Source organism: Symphalangus syndactylus, chromosome 10 (assembly GCF_028878055.3).
Source record: "Symphalangus syndactylus isolate Jambi chromosome 10, NHGRI_mSymSyn1-v2.1_pri, whole genome shotgun sequence".
NCBI classification, from domain to species: Eukaryota; Metazoa; Chordata; class Mammalia; order Primates; family Hylobatidae; genus Symphalangus; species Symphalangus syndactylus.
Window position 1 is genome coordinate 107,181,040 of NC_072432.2, and position 18,312 is coordinate 107,199,351.

The 18,312-nt window shown below is 42.4% G+C and overlaps 1 long non-coding RNA gene across 1 annotated transcript in view; it reads left to right on the plus strand.

Moving 5' to 3' along the window:
- The first annotated feature begins 399 nt into the window (after positions 1-399).
- The window catches only part of LOC129491317 (uncharacterized), a 97,572-nt gene continuing 79,659 nt past the window's right edge, over positions 400-18,312 (plus strand). Inside the window, exons 1-2 of the long non-coding RNA XR_010113919.1 lie at positions 400-2,169; positions 2,377-15,541. This is a non-coding gene — a long non-coding RNA (uncharacterized lncRNA). The remainder of the gene's footprint in view (positions 2,170-2,376; positions 15,542-18,312) is intronic.

Sequence of the window (18,312 nt, forward strand, 5' to 3'; positions counted from 1 at the left end):
TGCAGAAACAAACTAACTAATGAAGAAGCAAAGAGAAAATTAATAAAAACTCTACACTTTAACCTCATTCCCCCTGCTTTTTAACTTTCTGTTTCTATTTATACCTTATTGTACTGTCTATGTCTTGAAAAGTTGCTGTAGTTATTATTTTTGAGGGGTTCAACTTTTAGTCTTTCTACACAACATATGAGTAGCTTGCACACTACAATTACAGTGTTATAATATTCTGTGTTTTTCTGTGTACTTACTATTATGAGTGAGTTTTGTACATTCAGATGATTTCTTATTGCTTATTAACATTCTTTTCTTTCAGATTGAAGAACTGCCTTCAGCAGTTCTTGTGGGATAGGCCAGGTGTTGATGAAATCCATCAGCTTTTGTTTGTCTGGGTTAGTTTTTATTTCTTCTTCATGTTTAAATGATATTTTCACTGAATGTACTATTCTAGAATAAAAGTTTGTTTCCTTCAGCTCCTTAAATGCCACTCTCTCCTGGACTGTAAGGTTTCCACTGAAAATTCTACTGCCAGATGTATTGGAGCTCCTTTGTGTGTTATTTATTTCTTTTCTCTTGCCTCCTTTAGGGTTTTTTCCTTTGTCTTTGATCCTTGGGACTTTGATTATTAAGTTCTTTGAGATAGTCTTATTTCACTTAAATCTGCTTGGTGTTCTATAAACTTCTTGGATTTGAATATTAATATCTTTCTCTAGGTTTGGAAAGTTTATTTGTTATTATCTGTTTGAATAAACTTTCTACCCTGATCTCTCTCTTTACCTCCTCTTTAAGACCAATAACTCTTAAATTTTGAGGATATTTTCTATATCCTCTAGTCTCAATAAATCTTAGATTTTTCCCTTTTGAGGCTATTTTCTATATCCTCTAGCCATGCTTCATTCTTTTTTATGCTTTTTTCTGTTGTCTTCCTTCACTCTATATTTTCAAGTAGCCTGTCTTCAAGCTCACTAATCCTTTCTTTCACTTGATCAATTCTGCTGTTGAGAGACTCTGATGCATTCTTCATTATGTCAATTGTGTTTGTCAGCTCTGGAATTTCTGCCTTATTTTTAAAAAATTATTTCAATCTCTTTGTTAAATTTATCTGGTAGGATTCTGGAATGTTTCTCTGTGTTATCTTGAATTTCACTGAGCTTCCTCAAAACAGCTGTTTTGAATTTTCTGTCTGAAAAGTCACATATCTTTGTCACTCTAGGATTGGTCACTGGTGCCTTATTTAGTATGTTTGGTGAGGTCATGTTTTTCTGGATGGTCAATGCTTGTGGGTGTTCACTGATGTCTGGGTGTTGAAGAGTTATGTATTTATTGTAGTCTTTGCAGTCTGAGCTTGTTTGTACCTGTCCTTCTTGAGAAGAATTTGATGTCTGGGCATTGAAGAGTTACGTATTTATTGTAGTCTTTGCAGTCTGGGCTTGTTTGTAGCCATCCTTCTTGAGAAGTCTTTCCGAGTATTCATAGGAACTTGTGCATTGTGATCTAAGTCTTTTGTCACTGTAGCTGTGTCTGCATTAGGGGACACCCCAAGCCCAGTAATGTTGTGACTATTGCAGACTTTTATAGGTACTGCCTTTGTGGCCTGGGGTAAGATTCAAGAGAATTCCCTGGATTACCAGGCAGAGACTCTTGTTCTCTTCTCTTACTTTCCCCCAAACAGAGTCTATCTCTGTGTTGAGCTGCCTGGAACTAGAGGAGGTGTGACACAAGTGCCCCTGTGGCCCCCACCAATGGGACTGCAGTGGGTCAGACCTGAAGCCAGTGCAGCACTGGGTCTCACCCAAAGCTCACAGTGACCTCTGCCTGGCCACTGCTGATGTTCACTCAAGGCCCGGAGCTCTTCAGTCAGCAGGTGGCAAATCCAGCGATGTTTGTGTCTTTCCCTTCAGGGTGGCAAGCTCCCCACCAGCCCAGGGCTGGTCCAGAAATGCTGTTCAGGAGCCAGGGCCTGGAGTCAGGAACCTTAGAAATCTGCTCTATTCTACTGTGGCTGAGTTGGCACCAAAGCTGCAAGACAAAGTCCTTCTCACTCTTCTCTCTCATTTCCTCAACCTGAAGGAGTCTTTCTTCACAGCCACCACCACCTCAGGCCTACGGCAAGTACTGCTTGGCTACCACTGATGTTTACTTGAGACATGAAGGCTCTTCAATAAGCTTGTGGTGAGTGCTACAAGGCCTGGGTCTCTCCTCTCAGGGAAACGGGCTCCCCTCTGGCCCAGGACAAGTTCAGAAATGTTGTCCAAGACCCAAGGCCTGGAATTGGGTACCTCAGGAGCCAGTTTGGTGCTTACCCCACTATGGGCCGAGCTGATAACCTAAGCTGCAAGACAAAGGTCCCTTATTTTTCCCTCTCCTTTTCTCAAACAGAAGAAGTCTCTCCTTATGGCCACCACAGGTCAGAATATGCTGGATCTCCCCTGAAACCAGCACAGCACTGTGTCTCACCTAAGGCCCATGGAGAGTACTACGTGGCCACCACTGGTGTTTATTCAAGGCCCAGAGTTCTTCAGTCAGCAGGTGATGAATCCTGCCAAGACTGGGTTCTTCCCTTCAAGGCAATGGGTTCCCTTCTGGCCCAGGGTGTACCTAGAAATGTCATTCAGGAGCTAGGGCCTGGAATGGTTTTCTGTTATACCGTGACTGAGCTGGTATCCACATTGCAAGACAACATCCTCCTTACTCTCCCCTCTTTTCTCCTTAAGTGGAAGGAAGGAGTCTGTCCCAGAGCTCTGAGCTATGCTCCTGGGGTTGGGGGATTAGGGAAGGGATGATGCAAGCACTTCCTTGGCTGCTCCATCTGGTGTCTCACTAGGGTATGTATACCCCAAGTCCACTGGATTCAAAGCCCAGTAACACCAGGACTTGATTAGGATATGCGGCCCTTGTGGTCTAGAATACCTTTCAAGTTTATTTAGAACCCCAGAAGGCTTTAACCTGTGGTGATGAGATTAGCTGGAACTCAGGTTCCAATTGCTGGAAGAGATGAGTCCCCTCTGGCTAAAGGCTGATCTAAATGCTCCTTCCATGGGTGCCAGCTGAGTTCTGCCCTGTGTTGCTTTCCGCTATTATAGGGCAGCACTGAGTTTCAATGCAAGTTCCACAATCACTGCCCTGTCCCTCCCCCGAGTACACAGATTTTCCCCTCCACATCACGTGGCCACTGCCAGGGGATGGAGGAGGGGTGGTGCTGGCAATTCAGGACTGTCTTTCCTACTCTCTTCAGTGCCTGTTTCCTTGATATGATGTTAAAACCAGGTACTTTGATCACTTACCTGATTTGGGGTTCTTATGGAGATGCTTTTTTGTGTGGATAGTTGTTCAACGTCTTACTCCTGTGGGAGGAATGATCATTGGAGGGTTGTATTTGGCCGTCTTGCTTCTGTTAACATTATTTAATTTTTTTTTTTTTTTTTTTTTTTGAGATAAGGTCTTGCTCAGTTGCCCAGGCTGGAGTGCAGTGGAATGGTAATAGCTCACTGCAGCCTTGATCTCCCGGGCTCAAGACCCTCCTGAACAGCTGGAACTACAGATGTGTGCCACCACACCAGGCTAATTTTTTATTTTTATTTTTTGTAGAGATGAGGACTTTCTATGTTGTCCATGCTGATTTCAAACTCCTGAGCTCAACCAATTATTTTGCCTTGACCTCCCAAAGTGCTGGGAATACAGGCCTGAGCCACTGTGCCTGAGCTGTTATCATTATTGATAGCTCTGAAAAGTTTCTTTGATCTTTAGTGCTCCTTACTAGTGAAGTTATTGTAGGATTTCAGAATTGTGGTTGAATTAACAAATTATCCAGTTCCTTTCACATATGCAGTGGAACATTTTGAGGTATGTTTTACGTGAGTGGGTGTAAAAATTGCTTCTAGGTATACTGATTGCTTAGTGCACAAGAATTATCCCATCAGTATACTTAGAAACCAGTCACATACAACAAACCCTGTATTAAGGGTTTGAATTTATATATGAGCCAATGTCTGCAAAACTCTCCTAAGAAACCAGCCTGCTACCTTGCTAATGAGTTATCAACCTCACAGGTGTTAAGAAAGATCACTTCCTGGCAGGCCAGGAACTTTAGAAAATTGGGTAGACTTCAAGACGATAGGAACTAACCAAATTTACAGGTTCTCCAGGACAAATATGGTGGAAAGGTTTATTGGTCTTTGTTTCCAAGCTTTGGGGTAGGAAAGAAAATAGAGACTTTCTCAAGTTCAATTTGAGAGTCCTAATCTTTGACATATTCATTTTATACTTGCATGAAAGTCGTTTATGTAATGTTTTGAAAAGTATTCTTTAACACCTGCACTATAAATATACCAGCACTTTTGTAATGTGCCTCCATAGCCCAATCTCCCCACCCAGGTTATGCTATACAGCCAGATTAAGCCTCCCAGTGCCCAGCTCGACTAGATCACTCCCTTGCCCAAAACACTACAATAGCCCCTTCCTCTGGGTTCAAGATGGTTGGTATTCAAGCCCTCTTACCATCATACCCCAGCTTCTCTGCATCTACCCCAGGCTCCAGGCTCCAGGCACACAGAATTCTTCACCTCCCCAGACACCTTTTACTCTCTCACCTCACAATTACTCTTATTGTTTTCTCTGCATAGAATGGCGTCTGGTTAAATCTTCTTCTGTCCACCTTGCAAGGCTTTTATCAAATACCCCCTGACCACCAGCAGATATTCTTTCTTCTCTACTCCCACAGTCCTTTGATTTGAATATCCTTCAATCACATTTCATGTTGGTCTTATAGTCAAAACTAGATTTAAACACTTTAAATTCTTTGAGGACAGTGTCTAGCCCAGTCTTATGCGTACAGTAGGTACCCAATAAAAGTTGATAACAAATGAATGAATGAACAAATTAGTTAATTCATTATACCATTTACCTAAATGTAATGGTTTGCTTTTTGTTTTTAAGAAAGAATGAAAGCTATTCCTTACCCTTATTGTGTGTGTCACCTTAAATATTTTCTTGTCATCCTTGTCTTAATGTGACTTACCTCAGAAGACAAGGATTCAAGTACAAGTACTTTATTTAAGAGGTTATCCAAGAAAATACCAGCAAAGGAGTAGGACAGTGAGTCAAGGAAAAGAAAGAGGCAATAAAGGATATGTTATTAAGCCAGTTCCCACTGTGAGCAACAAGAGCTAAGTCCTATTGGGGTGATCTAGGGGGTAGTGCAAGACCCTCTTCAGAGCTGTCCCAACTAAGAGGTGAGGACTCTAAGGGGGTATTTATCTACCAATTGGGTGAGTGTTGCTTCTAGGGATGTTATCTCCTGAAACTTCTAGCTCGCCCCGCACACAGACCAAGCATACTCCCTTGGCCAGACAAAAACCCCCAAGCTGAGAGTCAATGGTGTTTGCAGCATGCAACTATCAGTGTGCTGAGGGAATGTAGGTGAGACACCTACAGCTTGTGCTATAATACTGGAGAAGCTCCCAGCCAAGCAACTCCATGTATGTCCTCCAGCTAAAGAGAAAAAACAAGTCCCATTCTCCCACTGTCTCTCTGTGTGTCCAAAGATGAATTTTTTTTTCTGATTATACTCTGACACTGCAGGGTTCCATCACAGTCCTAGATTTAGCATTATGGTTTTGGAATATATTGACGGATCTCAGGAGTCAGGACTCATTGATGTTTGGCCGTAAAGGAAACTACACGTCTGCATTTTTTTTTTTTAAGATTGTATAATGTGGCTGGGCACAGTGGCTCACGCCTGTAATCCCAGTACTTTGGGAGGCTGAGGCGGGCGGATCACGAGGTCAGGAGATTGGGACCATCCTAGCTAATACGGTGAAACCCTGTCTCTATTAAAAATACAAAAAAAAAAAAAAATGAGCCAGGCGTGGTGGCAGGCTTATGTAGTCCCAGCTACTCGCGAGGCTGAAGCAGGAAAATGGCGTGAACCCAGGAGGCTGAGCTTGCAGTGAGCCAAGATCATGCCACTGCACTGCAGCCTGGGCGACAGAGCTAGACTCTGTCTCAAATAAAAAAAAAACAAAAAAATCAAAGGTTGTATCAATTACCAGCAAGATGAGGCTAGTTGAGACTTCTGCTTGTCTTTATGGTATTACTTCTCTATGCATTTAATGTGCTCCCTCTGAGCTCCGTTTAGCATGCTATTTACTGTGCTGTGAAGCAGAGGGAGGAGGAAAGGCCAAATGCTAGAAATTTGAATCATCCTTGTTAATAAGATATTCTACATGCAAATAAGGAAAGAGAGGAGGGAGGTTCATATCCCTCTCCAAGGGGTGCTTGAAAAGCAATCACAGGAAGCCATCTGATCACCTCTGGAATGGAAACCAGAATGGAACACAGATTTGGGAACCCAGTGGGTCATGAGACATTTTAATTGGTGACAAAATTTAACCACCAATATGCTGCTCTACTGGTAGAGGGCTGATTGTCAGTTCAGAGTGGATAATTACACCTGGAGAAATGCTACAGGCCATTAATTTATGCACCAAGCTGCTAGTCCTCTACCACTTCCCTTCGTCTTCCTCCCCCATCTCCAACATGCTTCTTATCTCTCCATGGTTCCAGTGTTCTTAGAGGCACATTCAGACTTGTAGTTTTACTCAGGAACAGTGGTTCTCAAACTTCAGTCATATCAGCATCACCCAGGAGACTTGTTAAAACACAGATTGCTGGAATATACTCCAGAGTTTCCAATTCAGCAGATCTGGGGTGAATTTACAGCTGTAACAAGTCTCCATGTGTTGCTGATACTGCTGGTCCAAAGATCATACTTTGAAAACTACTGCTCTGGGAAGAGCAGCAATTGGAGACAGATCTTTAGGGCCACCAAACATCTGCTCAGTCTTTACAAAGCTGGTGAAAATATAGCACATATTCCAAAAACCCATGCATGTCACTCAGCTCAGCTTTAGGCTGAAACTATCAGAACATCCCATTCTGGGCCTCTGAATTTTGTAATTTGCATCAGAAAGACCTCAAAAATTATCCGATCCACAATGGTCTACATTTTCGTTTCTCCTAAAAGCTTGTGGATTTTACTTGAGACCCCAGATGCATTCTTTTCATTAAATATTTCACTCCCAAAAAGCCAAATAGCTGTCTGGTATAAGTATGACTGCTCTACATATGGGAAAAAAGAGTATGTATCCCAGGAATCAAATCTAGAGATTATCATGGACCATGAACCTGTTGAATTTAATGGAATTTGGGACTGGGGTCTTCTGGCTAAATAGTTGTGTCACTCTGGTTCCCTGGTCCTTTCTTTTCTTTTATCTTTTCTTTTTTTTTTTTTTTTTTGAGACATGGTCTCACTCTTATCACTCAGGCTGGAGTGCAGTGGCATGATCATGGCTCACTGTAGCCTCGATCTCTCAGGCTAAAGCAATCCTCCCACCTCAGCCTCCCGAGTAGCTGGGACTACAGGCATGCACCACCACACCCAGCTAATTTTTGTTTTTTTTAGAGACAGGGTTTTGCCATGTTGCCCAGGTTAGTCTGAAACTCCTGTGTTCAAGCGATCCACCTGCCTTGGCCTCCCAAAGTGCTAGAATTACAGGCATGAGCCACTGTGCTGGCCATAAATCCTTTCAATTAATTTTCTTACTTCAAGGACAGCCTTTGGGTCACACTGGGGAAAAAAAAAGTAGCACCTTTGGAAGTTAGAGCCCTGCATCCCAATATCCCAGTTCATTATACTTAATGGATGCTTTAGGCATTAGGATTTTATTTTCTCATAGAATAGTCAGAAAGGCTGAGTGGTCAAGAAAAAGGGGTAGTTCTCAATTTTTTTCAAAAGTAGAATTCCTTTATATGGTCAAATTTTTTTTTTTTTTTTGAGATGGAGTCTCGCTCTGTCTCCCAGGTTGGAGTGCAGTGGCACAATCTTGGCTCACTGCAACCTCCACCTCCCGGGTTCAAGTGATTCTCCTGCCTCAGCCTCCCAAGCAGCTGAGGCTACAGGTGCATGCCACCATGCCCAGCTAATTTTTGTATTTTTAGTTAAGCCGGGGTTTCACCATGTTGGTCAGGCTGGTCTCGAACTCCTGACCTCGTGATCTGCCCACCTCGGCCTCCCAAAGTGCTGGGATTACACGCGTAAGCCACTGAACCTGGCCGGTCAAAATATTTTATATGTTCCCTTCCCCATGTGAGTACCTATTAAATAGAAAGATAACTGACCCTTTAAAAAAACCCAACACCTAATGTCCCCAGCTTGGAACTACAGTCCAGGCTCAGCAGTTAGATGCCCAGTGGATCATGGTCAGGCAGGCCACAGGGACAAATGAGTAAAAGTGATCAAGTTGAGATGCGAGGTAAGGCGAGGTAAGGCAAGGCAAGCAGGCAGGAGGCAGGAAGCAGGAGTTCCCAGAAGCTGGAATAAACTCTAAAGTCAAGAACAACACAGCATAGACAAGAGGTTTTGAAAATAAGGGAAAATATGGCCACCTTGCTTCTGGCAAAAAGTCTTCTCTATGTCTGTGGTTATATTAGCATCAGCTGATGCTAGGACATGGCCCTCCAGAGTCCAGGACTCAAAAAGTATAGATTAGTACAACAATCCTCAATACTTTACAGGATCTAATAATGTGGGTCTAGGAAAGAGAGGGCTAGGAAGCAACATATCAGTTAGAAGTCCAGATTCTGAAACCAAACGGCCTTTGTTCAAATTCTGCCTCTGCCACTTGCTAGCTGTGTGACATTGGCTGGCCCTGAATTATTTGCTAGAGCTGGCTTGTCTGGTTCCTGTGAGCTGATTGTGCATATCTTTTCCCAACTCCCTGCTCAGTGATATTCTGTTGGTGGATTGAAATCAGCCATAGTAGGTATGTTCACATCATGGAAACCTAGTACAAATCGGGGCTGCCTCCATACTATCTCCACCCCGAGAGCTGGTTGTTAACCATCTACCACTGCTCACTGCTAACATTTATGGGGCTCAGAATAAAAGTCTAAAGACTTATCATGTATACATCCAAATATTTAAAAGTTATAGATTATTCTAGCAAACTGTCACATAGAATTATTCTATCTTTTACCTTGGCAAATATATCTTCATAATGACCTGGAGTACCTCTTTTTTTTTTTTTGAGACAGAGTCACTATGTTGCCCAGGCTGTACTGGAATTGCTGGACTCAATGGTTCCTCCTGTCTCAGGCTTCCCAAGTAGCTGGGACTACAGGTGTGCACCATTGCACTTGGCTCTGGAGTGCCATTTTTAAACTTAGAATTCTAATGCTCTTCAGAGTTTTGTGTTAGGTGGCAGTGAGGGAAGAGCCAGCCCTCCTGTTTTCCCTCTCTTTCTACTCTGCCCCCAGCTCCATCCCTCACCATGTGAGGACTCTCCATCCTACACACTCAAGCTGCCCCCAAACCTCACAATCCAAATAGCTGCTCCTTGGCCATCCCTCTGGCCCAAGGGTACACACATGTGAGGGGAGGTCCACACTCTGGAGGCCAGCCCTGGAGGAAAATGCGTGCAGAGGACCTGGAAGTGTTCTCAGGGCTGTTTGTGCAGGGAATTCTAGGGTACATGGCTGTGGTCTAGAAGGTAGAACAGAGCCTCCAGTTAAGCAAGCATCTTGGCCCCACTAATTCCTCATCCCACAGGGAACAATAGGCAAGAGGAGACCAGAATGGGGCCCTCTAAAGCCTAGGGCCCAGGTTCCTGTTGTCCAAGTCTAAAGGAGGTACTGACTTTGAGCTGGTTACTTAACCTGTCTGTACTCAATTGTCTCTTTTCACTATAAATGGCAAATAAAAGTAGCAGTTACCTCCTAGGGTCATCATGAGAATTAAATATGTTAATACTTGTGCAGCACTTAGTGTTGGCCCATAAGTGCTTGTATAAGGTTTGTTACATATATAAAACAAGCATTCATGACTTGAAATGCACACTGGACTGGAAGTCTAAAATCCTAGACTCTAGCCACTGTTTGCCATCTGTTAACTCAGGGACATCCCTTCACTTCTCTGAGACTCGGTTTTCTTGTCAGTAAGAATGAGAGTTGGACTAAATAATCTTGAAGGTCCCATAATTTACCATGACTTATTTTTGTAATTAGTAGAAATTCCAGAAAAATCTTGTATTCACAAGGAAAGAAAAGATAAGATAGTTTCCATGGGGAGGAAAAAAATTATCTCTAAACCTAGTATTTTTGACTGAATTAGAATTTTAACCACATATACCAAATGTCGTGTAAATTTCTCCCTCCCTAGGATGTATAATTTGAAGGGTATTCTTGTATTAATTATGAGTTTAGTATTATATTTTGATGACATTTACATTTGAAGAATCCCCGACTGATCCTCCCAGGTCAGTGGCAGTGGAGTGACCTGCCCCTCAGCAAGGCTGCAGATACGACTGGCAGTGAGGTACCACACAGATGGTGGCCAATCTCCATAGCTCCTCTCGCCTGTTCCTTCCTCATCTCAGCAGTGCTCAAGGATTCTGTAGCAGTTATCTATTGCTATGTAACAAAGTAGCCAAAACTTAGTAGTGTAAACAGCAACTGCCATCTATTATTAGATCTTTCACAGGTCTGAGTTCTGACTAAGCTCAGCTAGGTGGTTCTTACTTGGGGTCTCTCATGCATTTGTTTGTATTCAGATGGTGGCTGGGGCTGGGGTCATCTCAAAGGCTTCTTCATCCACATCTCCAATGCCTGGTTTAGGTAGACTCAAGCAGCTGGGAGCTGGAATGGCTGGGGCTGCTCAGGCATCTCTCTGCTCTCGACGTGGGCTCTGCACCTGGTCCCCCAATACAGCAGCTTCAGAATGGACCTATTTCTTGCATGACAGCTGAGAGAACCAAAGGTGCATGTTCCAAGGAGAGATCCAGGCAGAAGAAGCTCTATCACTTTTCATGATCTAAATGTGGAAATCGCACAGCATCACTTTTGCTACATTCTATTCATTAAAAATGAATCATTAAGGTTGGCTTGTATGCAAGGGGAGGGAAACTAAAGTCCACCTCTTGCAAAAAGGAGTGTCAAAGAATTTGCAGACATGCTTTGAAACCACCACGGATTCCTCCTACAGAGATTGGATGAAGTTAGAACCCAAGGAAATAGACAGGGGCCTCCCTTCCCAAGGAAGTTCGTAAGCCTTGGGGAAAGAAGAGGCCAAACTGAAGTCCGCAGGGACCAAGTAAGGAGCCACACTCCTCATAGAAGGCTGGGAAATCCTCAGGCAGAGTGGAGCTTTGTTGGCCTGTCTCTTCAGAGTCCAGCACAGGGTCAAGCATGCCCTGTAGGTGAGAGCCCTTACTCTGTGCACCAGGAGAAGCTAGTTTTTCCAAGTCTACACTCTTCTACCTGTAGAATCTGCCCCTTCTTGGGGAAGACAATGACTAGCTGGACCAATTCTGTGATTCTGAGGGAGTCTCCTGAAGCAAAGCAGTTCTTTTGAACACTAGACCTACCATCGTTTCCCTACAACTAGATTAAGGGTTGGGGCCAGTTGGACAGTACATCTAGCTAATAACTATGTATCTAGGTAAGAAGAACATATTCACTAGAACTCCTCTCTGAGAGAAGGTAAAATATGATAGAAATACTCTGGTATTTCTTTGATGTTTGAGTCTCAAAAGGTATACTTTAGAAATGCTTTAAAATTGTCTTTTGTCACATAACAAACCACCCAAAACTTAGTGGTTCAAAGCATCAATAATCTATTATTTCTCATGATTCTGTGGTTTGACTGGACAGTTTCTCTTCTAGTCTTACTGGGACTAACTCATGTGGCTGTATCAGCTGGTTTGGTTGGGTTTTGAGGCCAAGATGGCTTCCCTTGCATGTCTGACAATTGGTGGTGGCTGTTGGCTGGGGCACCTCTGTTCTCCTCCACATGGTCGCTTATGGTCCTGGAGCCAGACTGGCTTTCTTACATGTTGGTCTCTGGGCATTGTACCAAGTAAAACATGTATTGTCTCTTAAAGCCCAGTCTCAAAAGTTGATAAACAACACTTCTGCTATTTTATGTTGGTCAAAGCAAGTCACAAAGCTAGCCCATATTCAGAGGGGGAGGAAACAGACTCCACCTGTTGGTGGAAGGAGTGGCGAAGGAGCATGCATATTGGGATGGGAGGAATTTGTAGCCATTTTGTTGCACTCTCCCTCAAGAAACACTTGATTTCTTCTAAGGAAGGTGGGCCTGGAAACTCAGGACTTAAGGACCAAAGCTGAACTGTTTGGGAACACTAAGTGTGAGACTGAGCCCTGCCTCCAGCATTCCCCATCTCTGCCCTTAACCCTCCCTCAATCCCCCAGCTTTCATCTGAATGTATATCTTAAGGCTATTTAAAAGGGTACTAAGTTATTAGCCTTACTGCATTAGTATCCACATGCCTCAGTATGACCTTACCTATCCACTCCCCCATGCCCAAAATTTATGGCAAAGATTCTGTGATACCCACTGAAGGGAGAACACCCAAGTGGCCATAGAAGATCCCATCAACCTGAGAGATGAAATAAACAAACAGAGGGTGGGCACACCATTTAAAAATAGAACTCTGATCCACAAACTCAGCAGCAACCAGTCCAGAAAGCCAAACCACCTCTGCAGCAATTGGTCTAAAATGGTTGCAACTTGGCCAGCTTCCAACTCAGGACCAACCAGAGAAAAACAAATATGCTCCCCAACCCAATCACATAGGATGCCTTGCTTCTAGTTAGCCCATTTCCTGCTTCCCCATACCAACAACTTCCAATCTAGCAAACATGAAGCCTTCCCTTTTCATACTATAAATCATTCACACTGCACTGCTTGCCTTTGAGTCTGTGCCAACCAAAAGGAATGGAAGCTGACTCTCTTGCTATAGCCAACTCTGAATACATAGTTTCTGTTTATTTTCATTAGAGTGGCCTTCATTTATTTCCACAAACCCAAGAGTTTCCCTCTAAAAAGGACTACAGAAGTAAGTTTTGTTGAGAGGTGGTAATGGTTTGCACCTGGTAGCAGAGGAGCAGGTGAGAACCAGAGGGTTTCTGAAAATATTTTGAAAGGAAGCTGTAGGAGTTGCTGATGGATCAAACATGTGGTGAGAGAAAGGTTAAGATGACAACAAGTTTTGGACACTAAGCAACTGAGTGAATGATGAAACCATTTTCCAAGATGGTGAACATTGGATCAAGAGTTTAATTTTAGACATTTTGAGGTTACTGTTGAAGGTATAAATTTAGGAGTCACCAACTAGTAGATGGGCCTTAAAGTCATGACACTGGATGATATCACACTGGGAAACACCATTTCTTTTACTCAATATGAATTGAGCACTTACTATGTGCCAGACATTATTTAAGCTTTGTGGATTTAGTGGAAGAAGACATAGACACTGGCCCACCATTGAGAAATATATAGTATGAATTAACAGCACTGTATTGTACATTTTAAAAACATTTGTTAAGAGGGTGGAGCTCATGTTAAGTGTTCCCGCCATGATACATTTTTTTTTAATTGCAGTTTTGAGATCTTGCTACTGGAATTTATTCATGCCAGTGAACAGGGGACAAATATGAAAAGCAGTAATGAGAGATATGACCCAGCAGGAGACTTCTGAGTTGAGACTTAACTAAATGATTTGTTGTTAGTCAGGTGAAATGGAAAGAAGAAATCATTTCTGGCAGGGGTAAGAGCATGTGCAAAGGTCCTGTGGAAGAAGAGAGCTTACCATGATGGACAGACAAGAGGCCATTTGGGTTATGAGCTCAGAGGTGGAGGGGCAGCCTCATGGGAGATAAACAGGCAGGGTCTAGACCATGTAGGACCTCACAGGACATGGAAACATACAGAGTTTGGGTTGTTGTTGTTTTCTAAAAACAATGGGAAGTGAGAGGAGGATTTTAAGTGTGGAGGATAATGGATCTGATTGGTTTAAAATACAGGGTCCCCAAACCTACCGTTGGAGACTGATTTAGGAGGTCTGTCCTGAGACAGGTTATTTGAATTTTCAGCCAGCACCCCAGGGCATGCTGTCATACTTATGAACCCCACTTGAAGGAGTACTGGGACATTCCTATTTCTCAAAGTGTTGATAAGTATCCAGTGACACTAAACAAGACTTGGGCATTGCAGAAGTTTGCCTCAGAAAGGGATACCTGTGGCCGGGTGCAGTGGCTCACACCTGTAATCCCAGCACTTTGGGAGGCCAAGGTGGGCAGATAATGAGGTCAGGAGATCAAGACCATCCTGGCTAACACAGTGAAACCCCATCTCTACTAGAAATACAAAAAAAAAAAAAAATTAGCCAGGCGTGGTAGCGGGCGCCTGTAGTCCCAGCTGCTTGGGAGACCAAAGCAGGAGAATGGCATGAACCTGGGAGGCGGAGCTTGCAGTGAGCCGGAGCTTTCAGTGAGCCGAGATGGTGCCACTGCACTCCAGCCTGGGTGACAGAGCGAGACTCCATCAAAAAAAAGAGAGAGAGAGAGAGAGAGAGAAAAGAGAAGAGAAGAGATACTCATGGGGTTTTACCAAGGCCGTATGGTGCCTGATTAAAATAGAAGAAAATGCATGGAGAGGAATGTGCTACCTTGCAGGCACAGAAGGCAGAGGACTCTGTCAGCCTGCTAACCGTGTGTGTGCTCCCAAGACAGCCGGCTTTGCATAGTTTCTTTTCTCTTCATGGTAGTTAAGCTGGGCTTTTCAGTAGCAGGATTTCAAAATTGTAAGTTCATAATTCCCGAGACTGGTGTTTGGAGAGTATCAGCTCCAAACTTTGGGAAATCCCTATTGAAGCTCCTCTTCCTATTCTCCTTGCTGCTCATACAAACCTGTTCTCTGAGAAGTTAGTACCCACAATATTTGACTTCAGTTTACTAATTTGTTGACAAATACCACTGTAGCTCAGCCAAACCCTCACCCCTCACCCCTTCTGTACAATGATTTGTCTTCATGCCCCTTGCATTCCTGAAATGAAAAAGAGGCAACAGAAAAATAATCAGCAATTGTGACTTTATTACCTGTAAAATTTGAGAGTTTATTAAAAACAAGTATGATCTAAAGGAAATGAAGACACAAAAAGGTATTTGAATGCTTTTTCTTGGTCTCATGAGAATCTGGGCAGGTGATGGTGGCTTGAACTAGGGTTGTGACAGTGGAGATAGAGAGAAATTGACTGAATTGCCAAACAGTTTGGTGGTAAAAGCAACTGCAATTTCATCTTTAGTCCTTTGGCTAGATTGCAAAAAGAGTTCTCAAATAATTACTAGGATTTTTCATGATCAGGGTGACAGGATTATGGGAAGGCCCTTCCTTAAATGACAGAATGCAAATCTCCCAGAGAAAGATAGCACCATCTCAGTCCTTTTCTAGCCTTATCACCTTCGTGTGACTGACTTGACACTGACACGTGCACAGGAGTCCCAGCCCAAAGGGCTTCCTGGCCTGGCAGATAAAGTAAAAGCCCCTCTACTTGGAAAATAATAAACAGGGGTCAACACTGTTGCCAGGCAACATGCAGAGTGCTGAGAACAGTGGGGATCTGCAAATCAAGCCTTCGTCTGGAAACAGCAGTTTTCCCAGCCTAGCCCATTGCTAGCTCCTGACAAGGTGAGCACAGGATTGCTGGTTTCTGCCTTTCTAAGAGAAGCCAAAAAATGTGGATTTTTCAAAAAGTGTGAGATCTTTTCAGTTTTAATATTGGAAATCAACTCAAACTTTTAAGAAACTCTGTTGTCCAGACTGTATGCTCAGACATTAACTCATTTAATCCTTACATTCATCCTATGAAGTTAAGTGTGATTGTTCTATTCTGCAGATGAGAAAAAGAAGTCTCAAATGGCGTGGGGCTTGCTCTATTTTAGTCCAAGATCATAGGCCTGAGTTTCTGTATCTGTAGAATGAGGAAGGGGTGGTTTCTGAGTCCCCTGAACTTGGGTGCGAGGGTCTGTACCAATGAAAATGTGGGCTGTTTGCTCAGAAACAAATCCATAGGCTTCATCATATTTTCAAAGAGATTCCTGATCCAAGCGGGCTGGGTGTCTCCATCCCAGAGAGGACTGGATGAATTCTAGCAGGTAATCAGATGTCCAAAAACATGAAAAGATGCTCGGCTTTCCTGTAGTCAGGGAAATGTAAATGAAAGAAATGGGCTTGTCAGAAAGATTAAGGTATGCATGTCTAAGTGCACATGGCTGGCGCAGTGAAACTGTAAATGGCTCATTCAATCATTTATGGATCCTTTGGTCACCCACTTTTCTCTTTCTGTCTGTGGTAGTTCTAGAGCTGATACATGCTGACATGTGCCCAATAGAGTCACAATTTCTGTGCACCAACCTTCAAGGAACAATTTTAAAGTTCAGTGCTTCAGATTACACTGTTGAAGGCCAATTCTAGCTGTTTAAAACCATTTGGGTGTCTTTTTAATGGTTTTATAACACCCTGTCCTCTATATTGCAAAAAAATTTTCGGTAATAATCATGGAATGAAACTAATCATAATGAAGGTAAGAAAAGAAATGCAGACTGAGAATGTTTCTATTATTGTATTATATATGTATAATATGCCAAAAATTAAAAAATTAAATATTACAAAAAGGAAAAATAATTATTAATGTTTTAAAATTATATCAATCTGATTTTTGAAAAAAGAAAAAAATTACCAACTTTATCTCAGTAATGAAAACATTATATTTCTGTTTTGAAAATATTTTTATATTTCAATTGTTTTTTGGGGAACAGGTCGTGTTTGGTTACATGTATAAGTTCTTTAGTGGTGATTTCTGAGATTTGGCACTCATTATCCAAGCAGTGTACACTGAGCCCAGTGTGAAGTCTTTTATTCCTCACCCTCCTCCCACTCTTTCCCCCAAGTCCCCGAAGTCTATTGTATCATTCTTATGTCTTTGTGTCGTCATAGCTTAGCTCCCACATAGGAGTGAGAACACATGATGTTTGGTTTTCCATTCCTGAGTTACTTCACTTAGAAAAATGGTCTCCAGTTCCATCCAGGTTGCTGCAAATGCCATTATTTCATTCCTTTTTATGGCTGAGTAGTATCCATGATATGTATGTATGTATGTGTGTGTGTGTGTGTGTGTATATATATATATAATATACACATAAATACTATATACACATATATAATATATACACATATATACACATATATGTGTATATATAATATATATATATTATATATGTATGTATATATATCACATTTTCTTTATCCACTCCTTGATTGATGGGAATTTGGGCTGGTTCCATATTTTTGCAATTGTGAATTGTGCTGCTGTAAACATCTATGTGCAAGTATCTTTTTCACATAATGACTTCTTTTCCTCTGGTAGATACACAGTTGTGGGATTGCTGGATCAAACCATAGATCTACTTTTAGTTCTTTAAGGAATCTCCACACTGTTTTCCATAGTGGTTGTACTAGTTTACATTCCCACCAACAGTGTAAAAAGTATTCCCTTTTCACCACATCCATACCAACATCTGTTTATTTATTTATTTTTTGATTATGGCCATTCTTGCAGGAGTAAGATGGTATCACATTGTGGTTTTGATTTGCATTTTCATAATAATTAGTGATGTTGAGCATTTTTTCATATGTGTTGGCCATTGGTATATCTTCTTTTGAGAACTGGCCATCAGAGAAATGCAGATCAAAACCACAATGAGATACCATCTCACACCAGGTAGAATGGCCATCATTCAAAAGTCAGGAAACAACAGGTGCTGGAGAGGATGTGGAGAAATAGGAACACTTTTACACTGTTGGTAGGACTGTAAACTAGTTCAACCATTGTGGAAGTCAGTGTGGCGATTCCTCAGGGATCTAGAACTAGAAATACCATTTGACCCAGCCATCCCATTACTGGGTATATACCCAAAGGACTATAAATCATGCTGCTATAATGACACATGCACACATATGTTTATTGCGGCACTATTCACAATAGCAAAGAGTTGGAACCAACCCAAATGTCCAACAACTATAGACTGGATTAAGAAAATGTGGCACATATACACCATGGAATACTATGCAGCCATAAAAAATGATGAGTTCATGTCCTTTGTAGGGACATGGATGAAACTGGAAACCATCATTCTCAGTAAACTATCGCAAGGACAAAAAACCAAACACCGCATGTTCTCACTCATAGGTGGGAATTGAACAATGAGAACTCATGGACACAGGAAGGGGAACGTCACACTCTGGGGTCTGTTGTGGGGTGGGGGGAGGGGGCAGGGACAGCATTAGGAGATATACCTAATGCTAAATGACGAGTTAATGGGTGCAGCAAAACAACATGGCACATGGATACATATGTAACAAACCTGCACATTGTGAACATGTACCCTAAAACCTAAAGT